This window comes from Mustela nivalis (genome assembly GCF_964662115.1).
Source record: "Mustela nivalis genome assembly, chromosome: 13".
NCBI classification, from domain to species: Eukaryota; Metazoa; Chordata; class Mammalia; order Carnivora; family Mustelidae; genus Mustela; species Mustela nivalis.
The window spans coordinates 60,155,246-60,181,225 of record NC_139032.1 but is presented as its reverse complement, the minus strand read 5'-3'; the positions used below and the strand labels follow the sequence as shown (position 1 = coordinate 60,181,225).

General features: G+C 45.0%; 1 protein-coding gene across 3 annotated transcripts in view; it reads right to left on the bottom strand.

The window, feature by feature from the left end:
• Nucleotides 1-25,980, bottom strand: part of FRMPD1 (FERM and PDZ domain containing 1) — a 92,560-nt gene that overhangs the window by 58,021 nt on the left and 8,559 nt on the right. Inside the window, exon 2 of one of the 3 annotated variants that reach the window (XM_082694814.1) lies at nt 5,664-5,733. The exons of the other annotated variants lie outside the window; for them this stretch is intronic. The gene's annotated coding sequence lies outside the window, so the exon portion shown is untranslated. The remainder of the gene's footprint in view (nt 1-5,663; nt 5,734-25,980) is intronic. 3 annotated transcript variants of the gene reach the window in all.

Sequence of the window (25,980 nt, the reverse complement as noted above, 5' to 3'; positions counted from 1 at the left end):
AGAAAAGATAAAAGCAATGCATGAAATTGAAATCAAAGAGACAAATTTAAATTTCTTGAGCTGAAAAATATGTTTCAAATATAAAGAGCACAAAAAGCAACTCTCCAATATATGCCTTGAGGAAGGTTCTTTACACAGCAAGTGAAGTTCTTAAACTTCAAAGATTGAAGAATCATCCTTCAAACCTGTTTTAAAAGAGCAAACGAATATGATCACTTGGAAAAGAAAAGATTAGGCCCATGTTTTGCAGCAAACTTTTTACCTATAGACTCAAGTTTGTTCTTTTTCTCTTTGGAGAATATAAATGCTTTACAAGTGATACTTCAAACTCTGTTCTTTTTTTTTTTTTTTTTTTTTTTTTAATTTATTTGACAGACAGAGATCACAAGTAGGCAGAGAGGCAGGCAGAGAGAGGGGAGGAAGCAGGCTCCCTGCTGAGCCGAGAGCACAATGCAGGACTAGATCCCAGCACCCTGGGATCTTGACCTGAGCCGAAAGCAGAGGCTTAACCCACTGAGCTACCCAGGTGCCCCCTTATGTGATTTTTTTTTAACATGCTAATGAAGGTCTTTTGTCAACTTAGTGTTTTCTTTTTTCTTTCACGATTTCTTCTTTCCTTTTATTACAATGTCAGCAACTTGAGCATAGAGACAATGTCTTATCTCTATTCTCCCAGAATCTGTCACGTAGACTCAACAAATGTTTGTTGAATGAGTGAATGAACAAAATTAAAGCAAAAGCAGGAATAAACTGGAAAGTTAGTATAAAATCTCACTTAATAGAGATGAAGTTAATGTGAGTTAAAAACTACAAAGACTGACAAAGCCAATAAACCAAGGGTACAAGTTATTATTAACAAAATGAGAAATGATCAAAGACAGACAAACATAAGAGAAAAAAATACTAGGGAGTGCTATACATGTTATGCACAGGGAATTTAAATAAGTTAAGTAAATACAGGTGGCTTTGGAAGATATATTAGGAATGCATCTTTCTAAAATCTTCCTGGTGAGTCCTTCAATTTTCCTGAGGGGCAGATTCCTGGGTAACAAGGTCAGCCTCACAGAATGGTGTCTTCCAAGATTTCCACATCAACCTTACCTATCATTCTTACCTATCAAGGGATTTTCCTAGACCAGTTCCTTGGGCATAGTGGAAGATGTATACTTTCCAATACAGTCTTAACAGGAGAAGACTATCTGACCCATACAGGAAGATAAAAATAGGAAGCTCAGTAGTGAAATCCCCTGGCAGCCTCTGGGAACCCAAGAAACTAAGGGGTTGATGTTGGTTTTTCCTGGATGTGCCAAAGATATTATTTGTTTTAAAAAAGAAAATCCAATTCAGGAAACACACATTTACTGAAAACACACTCAGTGCAGATGACCAAGAATGAAAGATGAGTGAAATGCGGCCCTGCCTTCATGGAAGGAAAGGTTCCTTTAGGCTCCTTTTCATTTTCTCTGACCGGTGGTGGGAGGTGCCTGGTACTGAGAGGTATCTGGCAAAGTGGACAGCATATGTAGCTCCTTTATTCTGTGGTTTCCACAAGGCTGACAAACTCCAGGAAACTGAGGCAGTTCACCACCTTCATCTCCAAAAGCAAAGAACCAGGACTGAAAATGTGAAATAAAAATTCTGAGTAAATCTGTATCTGCAGAAGAAATTTAGAAAGTGAATTAAAAAAAAAAAAAAAAACCTCTGTGGGGGAAAAGGGCCCTACATAGAATTTGTTGTGTTATTGTGTATATTCTTCAATAGAGAAAATGATAGCATGCTACCAAATTTTTCTAATAATGAAAAGACAGCCCTGTATCTTTTTTTTTTTAAGATTTTATTTACTTATTTGAGAGACAGAGTGAGTTCACACAAGTCAGGGAAGAGGCAGAGGGACAAGCAGACTCCCCACTGAGCAGGGAGCCTAACACAGTGCTTGATCCCAGGACACTGAGATCATGACCTGAACCGAAGACAGATGCTTAACCCATTGAGCCACCCAGGCGCCCCTATAGCCTTGCATTTAAAAATCTGACAAACTTCACTTAAAAGGGATATAGGTCAATCTCACTCATGAAATACTCAAAAAATTCCTAAATAAGATCATAGCCAGAAAATGTGAATTATTCTTAAAGCTGGGACATGGGTATGTAAAAGTTCATTTTACTGTTCTCTCTACTTCTACATAGGGAATTCTTAATCCACTTGGTTTCCTAATTTTAAGAAATTACATCCAGCAAAATACACATTATAAAGATAACATACTAGAGTAAAGCTGGTTATCCTGAGAAAGAATATCTCAAATTAAGGAAAACTATTAATATATTTTATCTCACAAAAAATAATAAAGTAAAATGATCACAGATACTGGACACGAATCTTGTTTGATTAAAAAAAAAAAACAGGCCATTCAATATTATTTTAGAAAGAAAAAGAGAAGCATTCCACTTAAAAGAGAAAATGAAATTACAATGTTCACTGCAATCCTGGAGTTGCCAGCCAGTGCAACATGAAAGACAAGTGAGAGATAAATACAACAAAGGCACTTAAACCATCAGTGGCAACAGGTGGCATGATTGCATATGGGCCCAATTTCAAAATATTGAAGAAAAATAACCTAGGCAAAATTGTTCAGTTGTGAAGACTTAAGAGAATTTATGAACAATCACAAATATTGGAATGGACTATATCTGTAGAAGGAATCTGGACTGGTTCTGAACAGCCCTAAAGTGACAAATCATCAAAGTTGAAGAAGACAAACTTTAACTCAACATAAAAAAAATTTTCTATTTGGGGGAGCACCTGGTTGGCTCAGTCATTAAGCATCTGCCTTCAGCTCAGGTCATGACCCCAATGTCCTGGGATCGAGACCCACTTCGGGCTCTCTGCTCTGCAGGAGGCCTGCTTTCCCCTTCCCACTACCCCCCGCTTATGTTCCTACTCTCACTGTCTCTCTGTCTGTCAAATATATAAATAAAATCTTTTTTTAAAAAAGAACCTTTCTATTTTTTAAGGAAATTTTAAAACATATACAACAGTACACAAAATAGTGTCATCAATCTGCATGAAATTGTGGAATCAGCTTTAAGTTTTATTTATTTTGTCCATCTTGTAAAGCATTTTCATAATCAGAGCTATCAAAAGGGCACCACACTGCCTTGAAGGAGAAACAGCTTTTCATAACCAAGGTATACAAAACTACAAAAGATATTAGCAGGCCAGGGATCCTAGAGGAGACACTCAAAATTGGGTGGAGACTAAATCTGTATGTGCCTTCTAGGAGTCTATGATTTAGGAGGTGACATAATCCAGATTGTAAATCGGTCTTGGGCAGATTATAGACAATTTAACTCCTGAAACTATTATTACACTATATGTTAACTAACTAGAATTTAAATAACTAAAACTTGGAACATAAAAAAGATAATTATATATCCCCCCAATTTTTTTAAATGCACACAACTGTCTAATAGTTGTTTATAATTATTCCTAATTTTATTTTATTTTTTTAAGATTTATTTATTTATTTATTTGACAGAGAGAGAGAGAGAGAGAGAGAGAGAATAAGTAGGCAGAGAGGAAGGCAGGGAGAGAGGAAGGGAAGCAGGCTTCCTGCTGAGCAGAGAGTCCCATGCGGGACTTGATCCCAGGACCCTGAGATCATGACCTGAGCCGAAGGCAGCCGCTTAACCCACTGAGCCACCCAGGCGCCCCCTCAATTTCTTTTTAAGGTTTTTATTTATTAATTTGTCAAAGAGCACAAGCAGGAGTGGCAGAGAGAGGGAAAAGCAAGATCCCCACTAAGCAGGAAGCCTAACTCAGGACTCGATCCCAAAACCCTGAGATCAGGACCTGAGCTGAAGGCAGACACTTAACCGACAGAGCCACCCAGGCGTCTCCACCTCTCCCCTCCAAATTTTAAAACAGAGGTTTTTCTTTTAGTCATCTTAGTATCTCCAGCTCCCAACATAAATAGATATTCAGTAAATTCAATAAATTTTTGTTAGATAAATAAATGACAAATGAATGAATGGGACACAAAATGGGATGGTGGAACTTCTACACGCCAATAATAAATAGAAAAAAAATAAAATATAAGCCTTCTTACAATACTTAATACCCAACATACATAAAGACCAATGATATAAACTAACTGTTGATGCAAGGAAACACACACACACACATACAAGAAACCAAGATGCCTGGCAAATATCCAACCTTTTGAATAAGAACAGAAATAAATGACCAGACTACCATTTTCTCTTAAACTGATATACAAAAAGTAGTAAAACTTCTTGATCTTCCTCCCTTGGCTCCTGTGACATCAGTCTTATTTGCCTTCAGCATCTCACACTACATACATCATATTCAGCCTTCTCCGCAAACTCCTCTTCCCCCATTATCAAATTCTTGGTTTTGGTTTTCAGCTCTGATATCATCTAAATAAATGGTACCTACTATTTCTCAGTCAGTGGCTCCCAAACTTTACCACATATTAAAATCACCTAGGGAACTGTTAACAATCTCAGATCATACCCTAGAGCAATTAAATCAAAATGTTTGAGGGTGTGAGCCAGACACTGGTGGTTTTTAATGACAATTCCCCCACCCCTGTGATTCCAGGGTACAGCAAAGTTTGAGACTCACTGCTCCAAACACTCTCCATAAGCAATGCCGTTTACTCCCACAGTTTTAGCTGCTTTGAAAACCAAGCTTCTCTAGGATCTCTACAAGATGTCCCATAAGCACTTGAGCCAGTTATATCTAGAACAGAATCTACCATCTTTCTTTGCTCCATTCCTCAAATCCCCTCCTCCAAATGGAACATCTTGTTGAGGAGACTACTGTTGAATTTTCCTAACTGCCTATGCCGAAATTTGAGAATCATTCTTGACTCACCCTGTTTCATGCCCCATATCATTCCAGTCCCCAAGTTCTATGGACTTTGCCTCCAGTTACCTTAATTTTTCATTTTCTTCCCTTTCTCAGTGCTACAGCCATACTCAAACTTTGACTGGGGCTTCTTATAACAACCCTCTAGCCAGTCCTTGCTTCTAGTTTTACCCTCCATCAATCTGCCCTCCGTATGGCTACCAAAGTGGTATAGCATGTCATTCTAACCATGTGACTCCTTTTCCCTCTTCCTCTTTAGATGGCTCCCTCTTCATCTTAAGGATAAACTCTGAGCTCAGGAAATACAATAATATTAACAACACAACTATGTTAATAATACTAACATTTGTTATGAACCAGGCACTGGGCTAAGCAATTTATAGCTTTATCTCATTTAATGCTTCTGGCAACCTTCATTATTAAAAGGAAACTGAGGCATGAAGAAGTTAAAGTAATCTGGCCAAAAGCACATGGTAAAGAAGTGGCAAGAACTGAAATTCCAAATCCTATTATCTTGCTTGTTTCTGGGACTGGAGTCAACCATTCCAGCCCAATTCCTCCCTCCTGGCCTCAGGATGCAAATAAGGCTTCTGTAATCTGGCCCCTGCCCACCTGTCTCTCTCATCATCCTCCCACAGGACCCTCTAGCAGAACTGAATTACTCTTTGTTCTCCAAATAGGTCCTGATTTCTCACATCCTCATGCCCCTGCAGATGCTGCTTCTCCCACTTCATCCACATGCCCTGCCTGTCACCCATCAGATTCCTACTCACCCATCAATGAATGGCCATGGGCGTACAGCAGACCAGCACAGAACACCTCCCTCTCAGCTGGTTTTCTCATCTGTAAAACCAATTACAATGATGACTGCCCAGCTATGCTCCAGGGTTGGTTTAAGGCTTATATTATATTACTTGTGCCAATTCTTTGAGAGCTATATAGTTCTACGCAAATATTACCAAGAGAAATCTCCTTTTCTGAGGTAGTGTGAGCTCAGTTGTGTCACCAAATTTGTCTGAGGCAAAAGTTGAAAGTATATGGGACACCTGGGTGGCTTAGTTGGTTGAGCAGCTGCCTTCGGCTCAGGTCACGATCCCAGGGCCCTGGGTTCAAGTCCTACATCGGGCTCCTTGCTCACAGGGAGCCTGCTTCTCTCTCTGCCTCTGCCTGCCACTTTGCCTGCTTGTGCTCTCTCTCTCTGAGAAATAAATAAAATCTTTAAAAAAAAAAGTTGAAAGTATAAGTTTACCTTTGCCATAAAAAGGAGGGAATTGCTGACATGTGCTATAACATGGAACCCTGAGAACATGCAAAGTGAAAGAAGCCAGTTACAAAAGGTCACGTATTAAATGATTTCATTTATATGAAATTTCCAGAATAGGCAAATCCATACATCTAGAAAACTGATCAGTGGTTGCCAGGGGCTAAGGGAAGGGGGAAGGAGAATGGACCAATAATGAGTAAGGGGTGCCTTTGGGGGACGATGAAAATGTTTTAGAATTAGACCATGGTCGTTGCACAAACTTGTGAAATACTAAAAACCACAGAGTTCCACACTTTAAAAGAATGAATTTTATGGTATGTGAAACTTTTTCTCAGTTTTTAAAAAAGAAGTTTACCTCTGGCATTGAGTTTCACCTTTTCCTGTGCTGCTAAGTAATACCCTAACTCCAATAAGGAACGTGTTTTTCTCATATCCTCCTTCCTGCATCATTCCTTCTTAGGAAAACCAAGAACACTGGTTCCCTAAAAGCATTAAAGCATCTGGAGGGCTGGTTAAAATGCAAACTGCAGGGTGCATGGGTGGCTCAGTCAGTTGGGTGCCTGACTCTTGATTTTGGCTCAGGTCATGATCTCAGGGTCCTGAGATGAAGCCCTGTATTAGGCTCTACACTTAGCAGGGAGTCTGCTTGAGATTCTGTCTTTCTCTCTCTCCCTCTGCCCCTTCCCCAGCTCATGAGGGCTCTCTCTCTCTCTCTCAAATAAATAAAAATTTTTAAAGATTTTATTTTTATTTGAGAAAGAGAGAATAAGTAAGAGAAAGAGACCAGGAGCAGGGGAAGGTAGAGAGGGAGAAGCAGACTCTCCCTGAGCAGAGAGCCCAATGTGGAGCTCAATTCCAGGACCCTGAGATCATGACCTGAGCTGAAGGCAGATGCTTAACCACCTGAGTCACCCAGCTGCCCCTAAAATAAAATGTTTTTAAAATATTAGAAACACAAATTGCTGGGGCCCAGAGTTTCTGATTCAGTAGGTCTGGAGTGGGGCCCAGGAATCTGCATTTCTAACATCTCTCGAGATCAAACCTAGGGAATGTTGAGAAGTATGCTGAACTAAAAGTCCGGAGACCTGCCTTCTCTTCCTGGCTTTGTCTCTAATTAAGCCTGGGGTTATACAAGTTACCAAACCTCTGCCAATCTCTTTTATCCTAGCAGTGAATTTCTCTAAGTATCTGACAATTCTAAAACTATATTATCTCCTCATTTCCCTCCTTAGGTACTTCAAGGCTCCCCATCCCCAAAATCAAACTGCTGCCCAACTCTTCTACTCAATCTCGCACTACTGGGTCTTCTGACCAGTTTGGAAAACTATCATGTATATAACCTATAGTAAATCATTTACTACTCATGACAACCCCATATGGTAGGAAACTGTAACGACTCCTTTTGAGGACAAGGAACTTGGACTTGTCAAAGTTAAGGAACTTCAAAGTGGCTAAAGGGATCCAAGGCCCCATCCTCCTCCTACCATGTAATTCTCCATTCCGATGCCTCTTGGTCCCTTAAAACGGCCCTGGATGGCCCCTCCTTGTGCCTTTGTTCATGATCTCCTCATTCTCTGAGACTTATTAAAATCCTATCTAATCTCCAAAACCCAGTTCAAGCTCCACTACATCCAGGATGGGTTTCTGCCTACTGGTCTACCATGTCCTTCCTAGTTCCCCAATTATGTCTTACTCCTCTGTCCAACCTCTGACCTACTCATCTATGCTCTTGTTGTATGTTTCCTCACGTCCTATGGATTTAGGTCTTGTTTTTTGCACCCTAGATTGTAAGCTCCTTAACAGTAGGAAAAAGGTATCCTGTTTCTTTGTAAGGATCTAGCAGAATGCCTTGAGCTCACCGACATTTGTTGAATAATGGCAGTTTATGGATGTCTGAAATGTTATGGCAAGATCAGAACACCAGAAGAGGCAAGTTTAATTCTTGAATGTTCTAAGGCAAAAGAAAAAGTTATTTATAGATACTTCAGGAAACTCCTATTTACATTTCTAATGTCAATCATTTGATGTTGCCTTGGTTCAGTTCAGTGATCCCAGTTTAGGAAGAGATAATAGGTTGGGGTCTCACATCTGCATTAATATTCTAAGAAGAATTAAGAAAAATGTGAGAAAGGAAGGGGAACCCATCATGCCACATTATTAGTCCTCAAGTGTAATTGCAACTAGGGCCCTAGGAAGGAGCGGGAACTCTCTCTTCCCTACGTAGGAATCCGACTCAAGTTGTTCACTGCAACACAGCCTCCAACAGTCTGACTTCACAAGTCATTTCATTTGTGGTCATGAAAAGAGTCAGAAGTTAAATTTTTATCTATTTTGAAATAACACCACACATCACTCCTGTTCCTCCTCCATCTTCCCTTCTTACCCCTCTTTCAGTCTCTGTTTTCAGCAGTAATCCTTTTTTTTTTTTTAATAGAAAGGGCTCTGAATGCCTAAACAAACAAACAAACAAACAAACAAAAAACAAAAAAGAAACAAACAAAAAACGATCATAGACCTAAGGAAATAAACAAGTAAATGAACCAGTGTCTCTGGGCAGGCTCTCCTAGGTTTCTCAATCCATCAGCCCTATAAAGGAGCTCTGGTCACCAGGAGCCTCTGCCATCTCACCTGGCAGCAGGTATAAAGGAGATGCAGCAGGAGGCCCATGGGAAAGTCCCATGGATCACCATCACCCCTGAGTGGCAGTCCCCAAATGACACTTGACCTCAGGCTGTCCTCACGGCTCGGGCCATGTCAGCAAATAGCCGGACCATCACACCTGTAGCATACACGATTTGTGTCAAGAAGAAACTGTGGTGTGGCACTCCCCTCTGTAGCCCAAACAATATTATTCATGAGATCACAGGTCTGATCATGCCAGATAGCTTTTTTCATGGTACGCATTAAAATAAATATGCCACTCCTTAAAAATGTTCATCCATGTGTCGCCCTAAACCATCTTGCGTGCCATGTGGCACAAAGACAAGTCTTTGGGAAACGTGATTTCGGGGCACTGTCATGCCACTCAGATTTCACGTGTGCCCAACAGGATTAGGCATCTCTGGCGGAGGGCGTAGCCTCCTCTCTAGCTCAATGCAGACGGCCTCCTCCGCATGGTCCTCTGAGAGCTGCAGAGTGACAACAGGAACAGCCAGTACCTGTAGGGACCCAGGCTGTGCCTTTCTCATGCAGTGATCGGAGGGCACGGACTCCCGGGCCACTCCACGCAGAAGACTGCAAGCTAGTCACACAAGTTATCCACTTTATGGGATGGACAGTGGGCCCTGGAACAGATGTGGAAAAGGACATTACAGTGAGTACAGTAAGGCTATCTGCAAGGTGTCTCCTCACCACGGCTATGCTTAAAGGAGCCCTATAAGCCGCCTGGAAGGGGGATGGCAAATAACAGTGCGGGGTCAGCTGTGGCGCCAAGCCCCTTGTCTCCACTCTGGACAGGAACAGAGCACTAGGTAGGGTCACAGAAGCTCTGCAGTCGGGTTCCTGCTCTACTACCAGCAGGACTTAGGACCCAATTCATGTCCCTTCCTTCTCTGGTCCCGATTTTCCTACCAGTAAACTTAAAGGCCTAAGGAATGGATGAACCTTGACAACACTGTGCTAAAATGAAAGGAGCCCATCACCAGAAGCCACAGCTCATAGGATTCCAATCATAAGGAAGTCCAGACTCGGCAAATCTACAGCAGCAGACAGTAATTAGTGTTTGCTTAGCCTGGGGGAAGTGGGGAACAAAGGCCCATAACAAAATAGACAATATTGACACACTCAAGAAGCTTACATTCCAGTTGAGGCTTTCAGGAAGTAAGAAACAATAAACATAACAAAGGAAACTGATTAGGAATGTTAGAAAGTGTAAGTGCTGGGAGAAAAAAGAATCAGATTATCCGTGCCATGGGGCTACAAGTCTGGGGTCAAGCTGAAGTTCATTGACTTAGAGATCTCATTATGGGTTTTTCCACTCCTATCTCCAGAGGGCCACAGAGTTCCTCTCTTTCTTTCCAAATTCTCTAAGTTGAATCTCTTGGCTGTGACACACCTGGACAGACAGCGCCATGGGTCTTGCTTGCCTTTCTACCTCTGAGTCCACTCTCACAACCACGCATTCATTCAGCCGGGCACAGGGGCAGAGGAAGACACGGACAACAGGCAGCACAGTTCTCACCTGCATGGGGTCTGCAACTCACCAAGGAAATCAGAAGTAGAAACACCTAGTTGTAGTTCAGAGCAGAATGGAAGAAGCCGTTTATGGAGATGCGAGCAAAGGCTGCGAGGCTTTTGCACCATCCTCTACAGTTTTCAAAACACTGTCATGGGCGCCAATGATCTCATTTGGTGGTCACATCCTGATCCTTCTTCCATGCTTTGACAATGCTGCTGGGCTCAAGGCTCTTCCCCAGCGACCTCTCATGCCAAGAGCATGGGCCCTGGCATGACCTGGATGCTAATTCCAACTCTTGCCAGCCATGTGCTAACCACACATCCTTGGGAAAATACCACAGCCTCCCTGAACCCGTACTGACATCTGTGAAGTGGGCTGACTTCACCTATATGCCAGCGTATCAGATAATATATATGAAGTACTACCAGAACCCATGGCATGCAGAAAGTGCTTCATAACAGCAGTTATAATAATGTTAATTTCAGGTTACCGTCTTATCTATATTGTTATTTAACTGTATCATCTGTTTCTTTTATATGTTAACATAAAATCCTATACTGCATTTCTCTCCAATGGCCCTTATTCCTAACTACTAGCTAATGAATTATTAAATAAATGAATCAATGAGTGAAAATTGGGTTATCAGAGAGGAAAAAAAGGCACAAATTACTCTAGTTTCTGGTTTGGATGGCTGGATAAGGTCGTCCCTTTCACCAAAAGGGGAAGCACTGGGGAAAGGACAGTTTGGGGAGGAAAGATGAGTTTGGTTGAGAGATGCTGAATTTGAGGTACTTAGGAATGTTCATAGATATGTTCAGTAGATAGTTGGAACTGAAAAAAAAAAAAAAAAAAAAAAAAGGAAAATCATGGGGCGCCTGGGTGGTTCAGTGCGTTAAGCCTCTGCCTTCGGCTCAGGTCATGATCTCAGGGTCCTGGAACTGAGATCCACGTCAGGCTCCCGCTCAGCCGGAAGCCTGCTTCTCCCTTTGCCTCTCTGCCAGCTGCTCTTCCCACCACCCCCGCTCCGTCAAATAAATAAATAAAACCTTTTTTTAAAAAAAAAATTGGACAGTCATCCGGTTGAAACCATGTGAATAAATAAATATCCTGAAAGGAGCTGAATATCAAAATCCCTGAGGTCCTTTCAGTAACACCAATGCCCAGGCTCCTCCACCTGCCCAAAGATGCTGATTTAACTGGTCTGGAAAGGGGCCTGGGCAGGGTTTGTTAAAGTAGCCCCTGGAATGGAAATCTGCAGCTAGAGTTGAGCACTGGTAGGATAACTGATGGAGCCAAAAAAGGACTAAAGGAGCCCAGTGTGGAACTGTCATTTGAGGGACTGAAGACACAAAGAAGTCATGAGGAAAACTGAGAAGAAATGGTCAAGGAGGCTCAAGAGCAATCAGAGGAGTCTGGAGAGAAGAAAGGTTCAAAGGGGAAAGGAGAAAAGTCTGGTAGCTCTTCAATAAGTTAAACACATAACTGTCATTGGGCCAGCAATTCCACTGCTAGGTATATGCGCTTAAGAGTTGAAAGCAGATGTTCAAACAGTAACTTCTACATGAATGTTCACACAAGAGCCAAAAGATAGAAACGACCAAAAGGTTCATCAGTGGATGAATGAATAAACAAACTGTGATAGGTCCATACAAGGGAGTATTGTTCAGTCATAAAAAGTAAGGAAATACTGACACATGCTACAACATTGATGAACTTCAAACACATAGGCTAAGTGGAAGAAGCCACATAGAGGGCGACAGCCTGTATGATTCTGTTCACATGAAACATCTAGGCAAGTCCACAGGGACAGAACGCAGATGACTGGCCTCCAGGGACTCAGGGGAGGTCGGAACAGGGTGTTTCTGCTTGACGGGTACAGGGTTTGCTTTGGGGTGATGAGAACGTTCAGGAACCAGATCGCAGTGATGGTGGCACAACGTTGTGAACGAACTTCATGCCCCTGAATGGCACATTCTTAAATGTTTTTGTTTTTTTTTAAGATTTTTTATTTATTTATTTGACAGAGAGAGATCACAAGCAGGCAGAGAGGCAGGCAGAGAGAGATGAAGGGAAGCAGGCCCCCTGCTGAGCAGAGAGCCCCATGAGGGACTTGATCCCAGGATCATGACCCGAGCCGAAGGCAGTGGCTTAACCCACTGAGCCACCCAGGCGCGCCTTAAATGGTTTTTTAAAGGTAAAGTTTATATGTATCTATTTTACCAAAAGAATACATGACCAACCCATGCCAAACACAGCCAAGATAGCCAAAAGATCCACCCTGAAAGGGGCCACACACATGGCGACTGGGACTCTGGTGATAACAGCTGTCCCCTGCTGCCGCACAGCCACAGAGGATCGGGGAAGGCTCCATCCCAGGGAGGGCCTTTCCAGCTCAGACACCAGCAGATCCCACAATCTTTGGTGCGCCCTCGACATTCAGTATGAAGTTCTTTCCCTCCCTGTAGACTTGTCGGTTTTTGCAAATGCCCTCTTCTGGTTGAGAAAAATTCTCTTGACAACCACCTGGATGTAATTCACAAAAAGGTGGAGCGTAAACTCCAAGCCCAGACTTGTTTTTCACTATCCACCGAGTCATCAAACATCCTTACACGCCAACCAATGCTGAGTAGCTTCTGGGCACGTTTGAGAGCGCAGGTCCCCAAATCGAAACCCATAGCGAGTACACTGCCCAGGAAATTCAGACCCAGGGCGCCCACTGCTGCTCCAAGGAAGGCAGGATCCCAAATCCATCAGCTGACACACGGTGCAGCCCAGAAACAGAACTGCTTCCAGAGCTGGGCCCCACCCGATCCACAGAGCTCCAGCCTCTGCGACCTGCGACATGGGGCTCTGTCCTGGCTGGAGAGGTCCCTCATCCTCCCACAGAGCTGACTCTGGTTGTGGACGGGGGCCCCAGGCTCTGCAAGTCTAGTCCTGAGTCTTCAGATTCTGTCTGCAGCATCTGCACAGCCAGTCAAGGGATCGGGTCCCAAATCTACACCTTTCCTTCCACTCATCCAGCACCACCTGCGGCTTATGCTGGCCGCAGTTGAGGAGACAGGTTCATCAGATAGTCCCCACTGTGACAGAGCCCATGAGACTCCCAGATAAGTAACTCCTAGCCAGGACCAGGCAGGGGGTAGAGCCCACGAGACAGGGACATCTAGAATGTTCCGGGAGCCTAGAGAATGGCTCTTACCTACCAGTAGGACAGTGTGTGCCTTGCCCAGCACCACCCAGGGCCTGGGAATGCTGATGTCTGTCACACAGCCCAGAACACCAGGTGCCGCCTGCCCCTGGGGATCCTGTGCGAGGTTTCAATAGGCCACTCTGGTAGGCTTAATTAAGCCCTAATTAAGCATTCTCCCAAAACCCTCTTCTCTCCTGTACAACCGCCCACCTTAAAGCAAACCATGGAGGAAACCGCATCAGCTGTTGGGGGACGGCAGCCATTGGCAGCGGTGCCGACGATGGTCAGTGAGTGCCACCCCGGCTCAGAGGGGGTCACTGAAACCACAGAGCCCAGAAGCCAGAGAGCAGCCCTCAGGAGGCCTTCTGCCTTCTGGCCCTGTCTGCACATGGAAATGCACAGTTGGGGTCCCCCTTCTGAAAGGACAGGGAAACTGCTGTGGCTAGAATTCTGCCGAAGGAAGGGAGGAAAAGCGGAGGCCACAGGAGCTCAGTGAGGCACCATCTCGAAGGATGAGAAACTAAACACTGACTACAGAGAATGGGTAAGTCACTGCTCATCCTCTGGGATGACTGGTTAAAAAATGCCAAGCAACTGTAGAACATTCCAGAAAAAGCAGTTGATTTAATGTCAGGTGTGAACCACAGATGATAAAGCCACATCTATGCTCTGGACACAACTGTAAAGTGACACTGGGCAGAGACAGGCAGGAGGCACAAAACAACTTTGATCTGGATGCTTGCTATGGGCAGTAACGACGCATTTTCTTAAAAATCTTCAATATTGCAGTAACGACGCATTTTCTTAAAAATCTTCAATATTACTGTTTGTGCGCAATGACACCTGTCTTAGGATCAGAGAGTGTGTGAGAAACAAAGCCCCAAGGACAGAGCACAGACTCCCAGGGGAATGGCAGCGCCCGCCAGCAGCCCTGCTCCTTCCCTCTCCACTCCCTCCCTTCCCCCTTGCAGACCTGGAAGGGGTCGAAGGTTTGGACCGGGCTCCATGCTCCCACTGGCAGAGAGCTCAGAGGTCAGACAGTTCTCCACAAACAGGTCCATCTTGGGGCACATCTGTGACTCTGACATCAGGAGCACCACGAACACCCCATTTCTCCAGCACGTCACCAGAGCATTTTTGGTCTGAGAGCCTTTGTACTGTCCCTCCAAACCCAACCACGCTCCAGGCCCTGCTGCTGTGACTGCCCCTACATCTCCCGCATTTCCACTTCTGCCACCTCCGCTGCCATCACACGCATTCAGGCTCTTATGTGGTCTCTTACGTGGTCTCTTACATGGGTCACGGAGCACCTGCTCTCCCTGCTTCCGTCTTGCTCTCCTGCCAAGCCATTTCCACACCACAAGGCAATCTCTTTTTAAGATTTATTTATTTCAGAGAGAAAGAGATAGAGAGAGAGAGACTTTGAGCAAGCGCGAATGGGGGAGGGGCAGAGGCAGAGAGAATCCTCTGGCAGACTCCCCTCTGAGCGGAAAGCCTGACTCAGGGCTAGATCCCAGGATCCTGAGATTATGACATGAGCCTAAACCAAGAGGTGGCTACTTTAACCAATGAAGCCACCCAGATGTCCCACACAATTTTTCTAAGATGCAATTCCACTGCTGCCTCAAACCCTATGATGTCACCCTGTAACTTTTAGGATAACTGATTAGGGTCTGCAGTGCAACTCTGGAGCCAGTCCCGCTGGCTCAGATCGCCAATCTCTCACTTACTAGATCTATTCCTCAACCCCTTGGTACCTCAGTCTTCCCAGCGGGGAACAAGCTTGTTGTGAGGACTGAGTTAATGCGTGGAAACCACTTACAACAGTGCCTGGTGAGAAGGATTCTCTAAACGGTAGCAACTATTTTCACAGATTGGTGCTTTTTAGAGACCTTCAAGGCTGCCCTACTTGGCTCTCCAGCCTCTTTACTGTCCTCCAGTTCCCTGAGCTCCACCTCCCAGGGAGCTCCAGCCCCATGGACCCTCTTCCCTCTTGTTCTTGCCACTGAGGCTTTGCTCATGTCGCTCTCATTGCCAGGAAGCTCTTGCCTCCACGGCTTGTCTGCTTGTCCATAGCTTCCCTCTCTCAAAACTATCTTCGACTATTTATGTATGTCGCTTGCGGGAATGGAGCATCCTTGCAAGCAGGGCCTGGAGGGGTCTGAGTCACCAGGAGTCTTCAGTATTTAATCGATGTTTCATGAATACTGGCTCAATGACTAACTAAAACCAACCGAGCAGGCCAGCCAAAGCCCAGGCCCCAGAAATACCGCCCTTCTGAAACTGGCAACAGAGTCTTCTCTACAAGACAAATACTAGAAATCATGGCACGTCTGTAACTTCAAGACTTCCCAGTCTGCTACAGCTATTCCCACTGGAGTCGCCACCAGAAGAAGGCAGATCCTTGGGAAATGAGCGAGGTTCAGGTGCTTTGACAAAATCAGTCCACAACTGAGAGGGAAAACAGCTTTGGAGGCAGAGGAGGAAGGAGCAAGAGCGAGCTACATTGCAGGTGCTTGCTATTTAGATTTTATGTGACCTGACATTACCAGGCCATTACTGAGTAAAATGAATACAAACACTTTTTGTTTTTAAAGAAATGTTAGAAACGAAAAACAAGGAAGGATGGAGTTAGTTCTGGAAGTTTCTATAAAGCCTTTTCATCTAGCCATTTCTATTTTCTTGCAGATTCCTCATTATGGAATTAGAACTGTGTTCCCCTGGACAATAATCTAGGCCCTGGAAGCTTATATCAAAATCCAATGATCACCACAAGAAAAGCAATTACCTCCTAATTAAACATTAAGATGATGGTTCAATGTATCAACATACTGCCGCAAAACAGTTACAAAATAAAAACAAAGCCTCCCCACTTCCCCTTCACCTCCTAACTCATACTCTGATGGCAGATTAATGTTACTAAAAGCATAGGTCTGCTCATGCCTTGCCCTCATTCAAAACCCTTCAATGGCTCCCCATTGCCTTCAGGATAAAGAACAAACTCCTAAGTGCGCGTTTGAAGATCCTTCTCCTTTAGGCACTGACCTACTTGAATATTCTCATTTCCTTCGAATCACCTTCAAATAACCCCTGGTCCCAACAAAATGTACTGAGAGCCCCTGCCATGCCTTTATCTTTTCCCATCTCTGCCCAGAATGCCCTTTACCCACCCCCCGAACTCCCCATGTCAAACCCCCACCTCCCTGTGAGACTCACTCCAATGCTACCTCCTCCATGAAGTCTTCCATGATGCCCTCCTCCACCACACCTGCCCACCATCTCTAGGCTTCCACTTTTCACTACAGATGATTCTCATGTATTTATCCCCAGCTGGCTTGTCTTACCGCTATTTCTGAATATATTCTCTACCTCCTGATAAACTCTAAACCCAAATACATTTTCCCCTCACACCAAACATATGTCATGCAAGCAGAAGGCACTAAGATTTTTGAATGACTAAAGTAACAAATAGAAGAAAACAGTACAATATGGTCAGCCACAGCCGTTTATCAGGGCGCTTAGAGAGCTAGCAAGTCTGGAAATGTACAAACTCCATCCAGTGTTTGGGACATTTGGTCAACAAACCATTTCTACTGAAATCTCCTATTTACTATCATTATTTACCCACAGATCTTTCGCTCCTGTGGGGTGTGTGTGGGTGAGCATGTGCTTGTAGGTTGTGCAGAAGGAAGGAAGCAGAGGGGAGGAGGGGGAATGATCATCAAAAATTGGCAACAGCAAGAGAGAAGCTCCTTCTTCAGTGAGGACATCCGAAATCCACAAGAGCCCAGCACGTTCATGCAGAGGAGGGGGCGGGTTTAAGTCCGCCAGGCTGGGGTTCTGTCTGACTTTCCCCAGTAGCTGCGGACTTGTTACAACACAGATGGGCCCCAGGCCTGGAGTTTCTTTGTCTGTAGGTTGGGGTGGGGCTCAGCTTTTGCATATCTAACAAGCTCCAGGTAATGCTGATCGGGACCACAGTTTAAGGATCCTCCCTGCAGACCGGCAAATGAATCCAGGTAGGAGGGTTAACTGTGGTATATGACACAGGTAACCCATTTTTTTTTTTTTTTAAGATTTTATTTGAGAGAGAGTGCATGGGGGTGAGGGGAAGAGAAAGAAAGAGGAGGAGTAGATGGAGAAGCAGCCTCTCCACTGAGCAGGGAGTCCGAAGCTGGGGGTGGGGAGGGTATTCCAATCCCAGAACCCTGGTATCATTTATGACCGGAGCCAAAGGCAGATGCTTAAACCAACTGAGCCACCCAGGTGCCCCTCAACACAGGCTTTTCTGAAGTTAGAAAATTAATTTTTAATCAGATTAAAGCGCACGGAAAAACAAAATCATACAATGATTTTTTTCCCTTCTCACTTGTAATTCAAACACTAAATCCTATAAGGTAGACTGGAGAGTTAGGGACAAGGGAGTTAGGAGACCTGGGTTCGAGTCCTGACTTAGTCATTGGTTAACTGGGTAGCAAAGAGCGCTTGCTACCCTCTCAGAACTTCACTGCACCATCAGAAGAACCTCAGAGAGGCTCAGCCTGAACAATGTCCACGGTCAGGTCTTACATCCCATGATCTCACAAATTTGAAAACCTGTTGACAATTTAGTTTCAAAACCAAATATTATGCCATCTCTATAGAAAATGCTGGAAAAACACTGCAATTTGGAAACTGAAAACATGAGAAAAAACTTAACAGTTAAACTGGAGAAGAACCCATAATAAATTGCAATTATGAAGACTGACAGAACCTTCACTTAAACAGGTTTCACAAAGAATAAATGCTCAAGAATATACCATAGAAATAGATTTTAAACTATTCAGTTAAAAAAATACAATTCAAATAAAACAACAAGCTACCTTTCTATAAACCATCTAGAGAAAGCTGGACATGTTCCAGAAGGAGAACACAACTCACCAGTGGAGCAGAGCTGAAGGGAGTCGTCCAAGGAGAGAAATCGGCCGCTCTTCCCCGCACTGGCACTTCCCCTCTTCCCCACGCTGCTCCTGGGACTCCCAACGCACAGCTATTTTTATTTTCATTTTTAATTTTTAAAAAATATTTTATTTATTTGACACAGAGAGAGACGGTGAGAAAGGGAACACAAGCAGGGGAGTGGGAGAGGAAGAAGCAGACCTCCTGCTGAGCACGGAGCCCATCATTCCCAGGATCCCGGGATCATGACCCGAGCTGAAGGCAGAAGCTTAATGCCTAAGCCACCCAGGCGCCCTTTTTAAAGAGAAAAGGCCCCTTCGGGGAGATCATAGCCACAAGGTGAGTATCCAATGACCTTCCCATCCCCTGTGAATAAGCCAGTAAAGCGGATCACTGGGCCACAAGGCCAAGTCGGATGGTCCCCCAGTGGCCCGGCACCTACGCTCCCGCAGATCCTGGGCAGCCCCAACCATGCCCCCCACGGGGGTCTGGCCTCTCCCCCTTCAGCAGCACAGCCCCAGAAGCCCTCCAGATGCCACTCTCATCTCCCCACCTCGGCCACCTGAACTGGCCCAGGGAGGAGAGCCTACACGTCGCTGACAGCAACCTGGCTGCCACTGGGCCACGGACCACAGAGAACGTGACACCCGAGGTGTCCTGAGGCGGCCACGGGCCACTGCGAGGCTGCAGCGCTGAGTCTACACCGGCTGGCCTGGCCTGCCTGGTCTGCCCCGCTGCCTCGGGTTAAAGTGAACAGCTCGGCATTAAGTCGATAAGCCTCCCGCGGAGGTAGGTCACCCTCAAACACATTATCCCCCCTCAACAGATGGGGGAATGACACCACGGGAAGATTAAATGACCTGCCCAGCCTCGCACAACCTGCCGCAGGTGGAGCAGTCCCAGCCTGGAGCTGGCTCAGGATGGAGGCGGCTCTGGAGAGAGCCCTCCCAGCAGGAGGAAATTTGCACAACAGAGGTCCACGAAGATGGAAGCAGAGAGGTCACCTGCTCAAGACCACCTCACGTTCCTCTTTCCCCCTGTTTCTCCAGATGCCGTGGAGAGAATGACCTTCAACCATAAGGATGGGTTGGAACAGGATGTGGGTGCTGTAGGCCACCAGGAGCCTCAGGGATCAGCACCAGAGGAGGGGGCAGGCCCAGCTGGGTTCCTTCGTTGCCCCTGGTCCTCTGCACCTCCCCCACCCCACCAATTTCACTCCTTTGCCCAATGAATACTTGCATATCTAATGGGGGCAAATCACTGAGAGAGACACAAGGATGGACCGGACCATCTCTGGTCGTCATGAATTTCCATGATGAGCAGGAAATCACTAAAATACCAAGGAGAGATTAGTAAGGGCCACAGCAGAGGGGCTGGCCATGTTTGGTGTTGGAGCTCACGTCCGGCTGTGGATACAGTGGGGTGGTGTCAGGGCAAGCTTTGTGGGGCAGGCCGTGAAGGATAGGACAGGGACACCAGCAGGGCTGGGCAAAAGGGCCCAGATAAGGGGATGGAAGTAGAGAAGGCATCAGGAGACCCTGAAGACCAGGAAGAGGAATGTGGGAGACCAAGGGCTGAGGGACTTAGGGTGGGACCGGCAGGTAGAAGCCCTATCACCAAAGGCCTAAACCATGGGAATAAAGGAGATTAAACCTCACCTCCAATCACAGTGCTCAGCACTGCACCTTGCTCACAGTAGATCCTCATTAATGCCGTGGAACAAAATGCGTGAAGGCAAGTTCATGTGTGCGAAATGTACAACAACTGTAGGAGAATATGCCCCAAAATGTCTCGAATCTTTTTGTCAGTCAGTGTCTGGTCAGAACCACTCCTGACTTCAGCTCCACTATCTGAAGCGTTTGCTACATTCTGCCCCGAATGGAGACCATAATACTTGCCATCAGCTTCTCACCCAAGAACACTGAAAATTAATGATGAGGTAATGTCTGCACTACTCCGAGCTCTTTGGAGATGTGTGGCAAAAGGCATCACTATTATTAATATTTAAAGAGACTCTACCCAGCTCTGATCTCTTTTTCTGCAGACTAATGTTACGTCCCCAGGATAAGGTGATGCCGGATTGGCCTCCACATAAACCTTTCCAACAGACAGCGCCCAATGCACGTGCCTCTCCCTGAGCCCCTTACCTGGGGGCTGCCGGGGACCTCGATCCCAGTGATGCCGGGCCAGTTTCTGACCCATCATCTGGGGTTGCCAGAGCGCAGGGGCGAAACCAGGCAAAAGAGCAAGACAGATTTCGGAAGGTGGTCTTCCTCAGGACCCCAATTTTAAGCACTTGAGAGAGTCTCATGAAGACTTCAAGGGGGGTCACTTTGGCAAAACCCACATCCTACGCCAGCTGACATTTTTAGGTCTGACGCAGTGCCCGAGAGAGGAAGAAGTAAGAATACCTCCACAGGCTCAATTACAAATGGAGTGGAAAGAATAATTTCAAAAGTTCAAGGGGAAAAAAAATCAATCAATTTCCTTCCCCCAAAGCTTTCACGTCTATAAATACACTCACACAAATGGACCCAAGACCACTCTTCCTTATGAAAACACTACCTGTCTGGTATTTGCAAGATAAACGATGCACCCATCTTGCTCTCAATGCCCTGACGCTCCAACAATACCCTCCAGTAGCTTCTCTCTTCTTCCCAAATACTCCTCATCCCCCCCACCATTATAAAAGTAATACATGTGGCTGGTAGAAAATTTTGATATTCTTCTTTTTTGGAAAGAAGGAAATAAAAACTATCTGCTACCTTCTACACGTTAATTACCTTTCTAGCCTCTGTGTGTGAAAATACACATTTTCAACATGATTAGGAACTTTCCATATATGCCGGTTTATAGCCTGATTTTTTTTTTCCTGGAACAATACCACTTAAACATTTACCTATGTCTTTATGATTGTACGACATTAATTCAGATATCCTATTGATAGGAATGCCGTCCTTTTTTTTTTTTTTTTTTTTTAAAGGGTTTTAACACTTTTTTTTTTTTTTTTTAAAGATTTTATTTATTTATTTGACAGAGAGAAATCACAAGTAGATGGAGAGGCAGGCAGAGAGAGAGAGAGGGAAGCAGGCTCCCTGCTGAGCAGAGAGCCGGATGCGGGACTCGATCCCAGGACCCTGAGATCATGACCTGAGCCGAAGGCAGCGGCTTAACCCACTGAGCCACCCAGGCGCCCCAGGAATGCCGCCCTTAAAGCTAACCCCTTATTGTAGGGCATTTAGTCTGTTTTAGCGAAGTCCGCATCACAATGTTGAGATACATCATCACATATAAGCCGCTAATTATTTGGGTTGTTGTCCTCTTTGATCACTCTGGAGGCAGATTTTTTTCCTCAAATGTTCTGTGTCTATAGTGTTTTTTTTCCCCAGAGTTGTTTTCTTTTGTTTGTTTGTTTGTTTGTTTGTTTTTTTCCATGTGTGTACTGTACTCATTAGAAACCCAATATCCTATTCCCTCTCCAAAGGCTGTTAGGTTGTTTCCCCTACCCCACCTTGGTGGTCTTCTGGCTCAGTACTCACCACCCACATTTTCACCTTGGGGCCCTCCACTCCTTTCTCAGCAAACATTTCACATTTCCAGCAGTTAAGCCAGCCACAAAACCTAATAATCAGTTATTCAGTCATCAGTTTATTCACTTGATATCTCTTGGGGATCTGGAATGCTCCAGGAACCATACTAAGAAAGAACTATAGATAAAACACTATGAGAAGCCAGGAGAGGGAGAGTCAATGAGGCCTGAACAGAAGTGCACATAAACTGGAAGATAAATCACAGTTCTCCTGGTAGATGAAGGGAAAAAGCAGGCTTGGCAAAGGGAATAGCATAAGCAAAGGACCTGAGGCCTGCTGAAGCATCATGTATGAAAAAGGAATACTTTCATGCATTTTTTTAAAATCCTGGTAGAGTTAACATACTATTATAACACAGTAGTTTCAGGTGCACAATACAGTGACTCAACACTTCTATACATCACCCAGTGCTCATCACTAGTGCACTCCTTAGTCCCCATCACCTATTTCACCCATCCCCCCACCCACCTCCCCTCTGATAACCACTCATTTGTTCTCTATAGTTATGTGTCAGTTTCTTGGTTTCTCCCTCTCTCTCTTTTTTCCTTTGTTCATTTGTTTTGTTTTGTTTTGTTTTTAGATTTTGTTTACTTATTTGAGAGAGAGCATGAGTGGGGTGGGGAAAGGGGCAGAGGGAGAAGCAGCCTCCCAGCTGAGCAGGGAGTCCAACTCAGGGCTCAGTCCCAGGACCCTGGGATCATGACCTGAGCAAAAGGCAGTTGCTTAACTGACTGAGCAATCCAGGCTCTCCTGTTTTGTTTCTTAAATTCCACATATGAATGAAATTATATGATATTCATCTTTCTCCAACTGACCTATTTTGTCTAGCATTATACTCTCTAGCTCCAAACATGTCATTATTGCAAATGGCAAGATTTCATTCTTTTTATGGCTGAGTAATATTCCCTTGTGTATATATACATCTTTTATCCATTCATCTACAGATGGACACTTGGGCTGCTTCCATATCTTGGTTATTGTAAATAATGTTACTATAAACATAGGGGTACATGTGTCCCTCTGAATTAGTGTTTTTGCATTCTGGGGGATAAATACCCAGGGGCATAATTGCTGGATCACAGGATAATTCTTTTTTTTTTTTTTTAAAGATTTTATTTATTTATTTATTTGACAGAGAGAAATCACAAGCAGATGGAGAGGCAGGCAGAGAGAGAGAGAGAGGGAAGCAGGCTCCCTGCTGAGCAGAGAGCCCGATGCGGGACTCGATCCCAGGACCCTGAGATCATGACCTGAGCCGAAGGCAGCGGCTTAACCCACTGAGCCACCCAGGCGCCCAGGATAATTCTATTTTTAACTTTTTGAGGACCCTCCATGCTGTTTTCCACAGTGGCTGCACCAGTTCGCATTCCCATCAACAGTGCAAGAGGGTTCCTCTCTCTTTCTCTCATCCTCAACAACACGTGTTTCTTGTGTTCTTAATTTTAGCCATTCTGGCAGGTGTGAGGTGATAGCTCACTGTAGTTTTGATTTGCATTTCCCTGATGATGAATGACGTGGAGCATCTTTTCATATGTCTGTTGGCCACCTGGGTATTATTTCCATTCTTATGACATGAGAATGAGAGGCTGAGGATGAGAATGAAAAGTTGGCTCTTGCTTAATTCACCTGCCAACCTGTTCATTCCCCTGCACCTTGACTCAGCTTGCAATCATTGGCCCATCTCCAATGCAGACGCCTCCAAAAACCTTCTTGAGAACCATCCTCATCATCCTTCTCCCAGACCTCTCTGCCTGGAGCCAAATCTTGGCACTCACACCAATATACTCAGCAATCCGCAATGAATAGATGGTTCTGTTTGCTGACTCCTGGGCATAAGTCATATTGGTCCAGCTAGGAAAGAAACTTCTGGATAGTGATATAGTCTGTCATATCCATAGCCTTTCAACACTGGGCTTAACTTATAATAGGCAATCAATAAAAGCTTATAGAATCTAATCAGATTAAATGGGGCAGAATAAATATAGGAGAAGGGATGGGAGTGCACTGATTGTGTGTTTCTCACATCATCCAGACGGCTGGGAAAATTGAAACTGTCCTTGAAAATTAGCTTCTGAACACAATCATGACAAAAAATAGATTAATTCTCTTTAGGCACGTAATTCTGCATCTGCTTAGACATTTCTCAGGCACACAAAAACGGTACTTGTTAAACGACGCTGCATATCCCAAGAGCTTCTGTGCATAAAGGTCAATATATTCTGGAGATTTGAGTTTCTTTTTCTTTGCAGGAAAGCCAGAGGAAGAGAGGAAATAAGGCCCCTAATCCATGCTATCTGTGCTGGGATTTTCCATCTGATAATTCCAATTCAAAGCGAAAATTCTAATGCCACCCGTCTCCATCATTAATGCTTTCATGCCAGCAGCAAACATTTCTAGATAATTCTTCCCTGAGGGCAAAGAGCCCACACATTCCTCAAGTGACTAGTCTCTCCCTGTTCTGGTTTGGAATCCCCCAGCTCTGGGTTCATCCCCTTCCAGAGTTTTTATCACACAGCTTCGCTTGTTTGTCCCCACACTGGGCTGTGACCTCTACAACAAGACTGATGACTTTCTCCATTCCTATGTGCCCTGGGGCCTAGAACATTCACCCTTCACATAGTGGTTGCTCTATGTGAAATTGAGTTGTGCTGTGGAATTAAATGCCGTGCAGGGGCTATTAAAGGTCTTAGATATAACCCAGTCTACAGATAAAAAAAAAAAACAGAGGCCCAGACAGGGAAAGCAACCTCTTCAAATATACACAGAGAGCTGATAATAATTAGTAGAAAGCAGAGAGAAAGAAATCAAAGATGTTAGCACTGCTTGAGGAATTAGGAGGCTGCTGAGGGCTTGACGGCATTTGGAAAAGATGGGGGAAAACAAAGTTTGGCTTCAGAGAGCTTCTAACCCACAAAAATTGTCTCTCTTCTTGATAGCCCTTCAGATAACATAAAAAGGAAATTAACCTTTATTGAATATTTGCCACAGATAGGTAGAAGACAGGAGTTGTATCTTCCTCGTGTCTTCTCTTAGTTTAACCATTCACAGATCATCAATGGAATAAGCAAGTAAGTTATGTGCCTCAGTTCACACAGCTAGCAAGCCCAGGTCTGATGAGTCAAAAGCCCCAGGACTTTGCCTCTGCTCCCACTGCCTCTCTGATTCTGGTCCTGAGGCTATAGGGTACCAAGGAAGAGCCAGGTAACCCGAGTGACCAAGTTTACAGGTGGCCTTACCCATGACCCAGGACCCCAGACAGCACCATGACCCAGGACCCCAGACAGCACCTCTGGAGCCGGAAGTTTAGGTCTGCAGCCTCCCTGACCCCTGAAAGCACAGAGAACAGGCACCAGCCCTCGCTAGTACCCGGCTGACAGGCAGAAGTAGGTATGAGACAGAGAACCCCAGAAGCCGGGCCATAGGCAGGGTACCACCGGTGCCTGGAAAGAGCACTGAGGGCAGCTGGAGCCAGAGGCAAGGCAGACAGCCATCATAACCACGTCTCTCATTTCATCGGTCAGCACCATTTACCGAGCCTGCGCCCAGGACCGGGCCGTCTGCTGGGCTCTGGACTGAACCAGGCTCAACCCTTGCCTAGTAGAGGCTCACAGTTAAGTGAGGCAGGTTACAGGGAACCACTCCTCAGCACCTTGGGGGAGGGGCCCCTCCAGCCTAGAAAAGACTCCCAAGATCAAGCAGGGCATTTTGATGTGAGGATATTTCTAGGCAGCTAGCTCCAGCCTTGTCAAAATGGGAAATCACTGTTCTTTAAACACAGCAAGCAAAATAAGAAGCCGAGTTCTCTGAACTGTTCTCCGACCTCTGCCCTAGAGCTCCAAGCACTGAAGTTGGAACAGCTGCCCCACTAGACGATCCTGAAGGACCTTTTCAAACTGGTAATTCTTCCAGGTGAGGTCTGGTTGGATGACCC